The sequence below is a fragment of the Adiantum capillus-veneris genome, chromosome 25 (assembly GCF_014529385.1).
Source record: "Adiantum capillus-veneris isolate H3 chromosome 25, ASM1452938v2, whole genome shotgun sequence".
Classification (NCBI taxonomy): Eukaryota; Viridiplantae; Streptophyta; class Polypodiopsida; order Polypodiales; family Pteridaceae; genus Adiantum; species Adiantum capillus-veneris.
Window position 1 is genome coordinate 18,889,265 of NC_140955.1, and position 6,000 is coordinate 18,895,264.

Genomic DNA, 6,000 nt, shown 5'->3' on the forward strand with positions numbered 1-6,000 from the left:
TATTAAATGATCAGTTTAACATGAGAAAATCATTTTGGAAAATTAGATATTAGTTTTTTATGACATTACCTCTATCTTGAAATCATAGTCATCCTCGACTATGAGGTAGAGAAGATAAAGCCTAGTCATTAGTCTGTTTGCTAGCAAGTAGAGGATCCCTGTTTTACCCTGCGACAGCGTTCCAGAATGGATGACTAGTCCATTTGGTGCTTGAGAGCCTTAGCTGCCGCAATCATGTCTGCAGACTAGTCTATATCAATCTTCCATAGTAGAGTGACAAGCTCTACTTGGTGTTCGGGAGACGTCGTCTCCATAAACATGATCCTAAGCATGAATACTTATTAACATTTGTGCACAATAAAGAAAAAAAGAGTCTTATAAGACAAAAACTTTGTTCATTCTATACATATTTACATTTGCTTACTCTAGGGAATCATTGTAAGCATTGAAAAGGTTTAGTTTATCCTTTAATTGTATGCCTTGCATCCATCTAGCATCTTCAAAAGGATAATTTTTAAACTTGATGAGGTATCGTTGGATAGTCTTACCACCTCACAATACCTTGTCTTCATGTTGGAGAATGGACTGGGGCTACAACACCTCTTCTTGGTTCTCAATATCCGGTGGGTCTTCAATGGTTGCTTCTTGAGGTGGCTCTCCTTTGTAAGCTAACTTAGCATAGTACTTTTGGTGTCCCGTAGTATTCTTGCCCGACGTGTGCCTTAATCGAGCCTTGGGAAAATTAAGCAAGACCCAATCATTTTGTTTAAAGGCTAGAGATCTTTTGTGCTTATCAACAATAGCTTTTTGCCTTTGCTAAGAGATGGAAATAACATCCTTAATCTTTTGGAAATATTCTTGTAGGTCTCGGCTATATTTATCTGCAGTGAAGATCTTCCCATGTACCTTGAGTAGCAAGGGACTTTTTGATCTTCCCTCAATTACCTCAAAAGGGGATTTTCCCATGGAAGTATGTACAATGGTATTGTAAGCATACTCCACTAAAGGTAAGTACTTCTTCCATTGGGACTTTTGATCTACTTCTGTGACATAAGTAGATCAAGAATTGTTAGGTTAGCTATTTCACTTTGGCCATTTGTTGCCGGTGATAGGCCAAAGAGAAGTTTAGCCTTGTATCTAAATTCTCAAAGAGACCCTTTGTTGAAAGGACGCCCTTTCAACAACGTTTCCATAAAGATTCCATTAAAGATTCCTCAAAGATTCTGTAAAGATTCCACATGAAGATGGTGATGAAGTAATGAAGATGAAGATGCTGCAACTGAAGATACGAGTTCATGGACGTCATCGAATATCCCGTTATTATTATTTTGAGCCATTACGGCCACTTTTGTAATGTTTACGAGAACCTCATATTTTAAATCGGCACTTGTATTTTGGCCGCAGATACTTGTATAATGAGTAAAGCCAACTCAGTTTCTTGTAATTAAGCTCTGTAGAAGCCTAAGGACAATTCAAGTCATCTGGCTGGACATTAGGTTTGAAGGCTTTGTATATAAGCTAAAACCTAAGGCTTTGTAAAAAACACATTACGTTATCTCAATTAATATACAATCGTGGATTTTGCAGCACACAGTAGTGAGCTTCACGCACACACACCATCGCGCACACTAATCACATTGCAGATATGAGAGTAGGAGCGTGTTAGCATCGAGGAGCTCTTCGCGTCGACACAAGCAATGCAAGCCGAGGACCACATCACGAGCCCGCCTACTACGAGCTATATTTGGTCGTAAGTACCTCAAATGACATCCGTTCTAAATGATCCAGTAGTCGTTAGAATCAGGGCGAGAAGCTCTTCGTGTTGATGTCTTTGTAGATCAGTTTCGGACACTTTGGAAATTTCTATTTTGAGTCTATCGCGACAGCGATTAGAGATCTTACAGTTATGGTTTTCAGGGTTTAGGTGTTTGGCCATATAGGATATTTCCTTGTGAGTCTTGCCCTCCGATTTCAAGTCATTCTGATATGATTTGAGACTGTTTCAAGCTTGTAGTGTTTCGTAGGATGCGTTGTCTGTTTCTTTGCTTTATGATAGTGTTGTGGTAGGATTAGTGACTGTAGAGTGTTGTTCGTGTCTAGCTCAGGGTTGACAACCCAAAGATTGCCTCCATGCCCTAGTCGGGTCAGCTACGTCCTCGAATTGACAGTTTGTTGGTCTGTGTTCTCGTTGTGCTCCATCGTCCGTCGCGGCGTACCTGCTAACATTGGCGCCGTTGCCGGGGACGAAGCGCCTAAACTAGCGTAGACCGCATCACTCGTGTTTGATAGTATAGCGTTTCTCTAGAGTTTTCTAGAGTGTTGTCACCATTTGCCTTCTTAGTGGGAAATCAGAGAGCGGATCTCTTGACTAAGGGATAGCCAGGGAGCCTGCGTCTCGCCGAGGTGGTCCACCATGAGGTTGAGTTATGGTTATATTATTTTGTTGTGTGTTTAGATTAGGTTTTATGGTTAGTGTGTTTGGTTGTGACTTATGGTTATGAAGAACTTGAAAGAAAAAAAACGCAAAAGATAAGCAGGAGGTTGTTTGCTTGCCAGAAAGCAAAAATAACCATTCAACCATCCAAAGTAGGACTTTAGGTAGTGTAGGACATCTGATGTTGATCTAGAGCAATTTTGACATGAAAATGTGCTTGAAAACACAAAAGAACGAATTGTGATGATTATGGTAAAAGTGCTCTAAAATGGTCGTTTGAAAGCCGATTTGAGTGTTTGTTTTTGCATTGGAGACCTTAAGGTAGGGGGAAAACACAGATTTGGTCCAATCCAAAAAAAAAAAAAAACTCTAAAACCCCAAAAAACAAAAATCTGAAACCAAATCTACAATTTTTTAAAAAAGTTTGACCTCAAGACCTTGTTTTGCATATGCTCTAGAGCTTGTATGTGAAATTTCAAAGCATTTGCATCAGTGCTTGTGCATCTAAGTGGGAATTTGCTTTTTCTGAGTGTAAGGAAGTGAACTGTGAAATGCTTGAATCCAAAGGAAAAGAAGTCCAAATTGAATGAAACTTTGGGGATAGGCTTCTAAGGGCATTGGGAACCAAACTGTTCAAAAACAGAGAAAAAAATACTTCCCAGTGGCTCTCTGCCCAGTTTATCGCGATAGACTGGTGAATTGGAGATAGACTCACAATCAGGCAAAACCCCTCATGCCACAGGTAAAACACATCAATACAAGGCTGCTCCCAAAAATTGAGTGTACTTGGACACCTGCTTGACCACTAAACCTCAAGTCTGATGTTTTGAGTCAGACTTCAGAGACAAATTGGGTAAAGGGACTTGACCAAATTTCCAAACCGTATGAAACTTGGTAGACATGATCTACAGAGGGTAGGGAACACATCTGTGAAGAGAAAATTTGAAAAAAGTGTCATTTTGGCATACTTAATGAGTCTATCGCGATGGACTAAGAACCCAGTGATAGAAACCAAATTTTTCAAAAACCTCTGTGGCATAGCTTGGAAAGGTGCTATCAAGGACACATAAAAATTTTGAAGTCATTTGGACATCAGAAAGTGGGTCTAAGATCATTTGAGAGGATTCATCTTGTAGAAAACACCAGATCTGGTCTAACTGACAAAGTAAAAGTCCAAAACAAGTGAAAATTGGTAGGAGGACTAAGGAGAGGTGTTGGAACACAGTGGTATAGTCAAAGTTCAAGTTTGACCTATAAAGGGGTACTTGCTCAGTCTATCGTGATAGACTCAAAGCAGGGCCAAAAGAACTGAATTTTTCAAAACCCTTTGGAGCATAGCTTGTTTAGCCTCTCAGGAGGTTACACACAAAATTTGGTGGATTTTGGACATTGGGAAGTCATCCTAAGTCTATTTTCTAGTGATCAGATAGACTCAGAATTCTAGAGTTGGAGTTAGAGACCTAAGAAAAAGTCCAAAACAAGTGGAAATTGGTGAGCAAGGTGTACAGAGCATAGGGAACACAGTGGTGAAGAGAAATCTGGAAAATTTTCAAAATTGAAGAATCTGCTGAGTCTATTGCGATAGACTGGGGCTTTTTCACAGAAATTGAAAATTTTGAAAACTGACCTTAGAGCCTTGTTCTACATGTTGTTGTGAGCCTATGGTTAAATTTTGAGTAAATTTGGAGTATCGTAAGTGCGTCTAAGAGGATTACTTCATAAGATCAGAAAAGAAACTGTTGTTTGATGCAAGTTACAAAGGAAAAGTATTCCAAATTGCTTGAAACTTGGTGAGTAGTATCTCAAGAGAACGGGGAACTCAAATCTGTAAAAACAGTTGAAAAACTGTATCCCAGTAACACTCTGGTGAGTCTATCGTGATAGACAAGTCAGGAAAAAATTTTGAGAAAATATTTTGAAACCAAGTATACCACTGGGTTTATCATTGCCTAAGGAGCGCACACACCAATTTTAGGCTCAAACTGACCACTTGCAAAAACATCAGATAGAGCAACTTTCCAAATTACATCTCACTGTTTTGGTCATAACTTTCACATACGAACTCCGATTCCAAAACTTTTTTTATCAAAATGTAGCTTGAGAGTAGCACTACAAATCTTAGAGTAAATTGACCAAAATAGTTGCCAACAACATCATTTTGGTCAGTTTTGAAAAAAACGTTGTTTAAGGCCTCAAAATGCATTCGGAAGTCAGGGGTGTCTAAAACCGACAATTTGAGAGAATTGTGAGAAAACGCTCATGGTTTTGGACATAGTTTTGGATTTTCCCTGACCAAAACACTTGAACACATTGAGAGAGGTATTACTACAGCAAGCTAGAGCTGTTAATCCTAGAAGTCATGTCTACATCAGACTCAGACTCAGCTTATACAAGCACATGGATTGTAGGGATAGATGAGCACCCGCCCAGAATAGATCTTCCAAACCTACAGTACATAAAGACCAATTTTGTGGAGAGAGTTTGGACATATAACCATGAAAGTGAAGGACTATATAGGTGTATTAATGGAAATCAATTCAACCTTTACAGTTGCTTAGAGCCCTACCCAGATGAACTGACAGAATACAAGCTCTTATATGTCTATACACACGAGGTCGACCGACAATGGACATCCTTATTTGTTGACAAGTATGGACGAGAATATAGAGCTGTAGAAAGCACAAATCCGCGAACCAAATTAGAGATGAGTGGATATTTGGTCAATGAAGGACCTCAAATACATCCACCAAACACAGGAACCTCTAAGAGAATTCCAAAGAGGGGGCCATCACCTGGAATTCCCCCTAGAGTGATAACGAGAGATGAAACGATACCAGAGAGGAGTATGGCTCCATACTTTGCACCCCAAAGTATAAGACCATCTCAGCTAAGAAAATGGGTAAATAGAAAGTACAATGGCATAGGAGACCCATACGCCCATGTCTCGGCTTTCAAGCAAGTCCTACGAGCAGAACGAGTAGAGGACTTCCACACGCAGTATGAGGGTTTTGGAATTACATTGGAGGACAATGCACAAGCATGGTTTGAACTATTGAACCAGAGAGAGTTCACAACCATTGAGAAGATGTTGGATGAATTTGTTCAAGAATTCACCAAGAGGGGCATAAAACATAACACCCTTCCTAAGATTCAGGAATTTAAACAAGGAGAAAAAGAAACATTGCGACATCCAATACTGCGTTTCAAGCAATATGTTGCTAGATGTCCTACCCAAGAGTTACCCACGCCAGAACGTCAGATCATATGCTTCATCAGAGGACTTATGAATGAGAATCTCCAAAAGGACCTATACGTGAAAAGATACCAAACCTTAGAGGAGGTGACCAAAGCGGTAGTTGACCTAGTTGACAATTGCAAATTCTATGAACATGGTCAGAAGAAGATGAATGATGCGAGTGAGAAAAATAAAACCGCTGATCTTGAGGATCAAAGAGGGAATCTAGGACAAAACCAAGTAAATGTTGAGGAGCAAATCATAGAGAATGTGATGCAACGCATCAACCACTCTGACAGAGTACCAGCCTATACAGTTCCTAAACGACGCA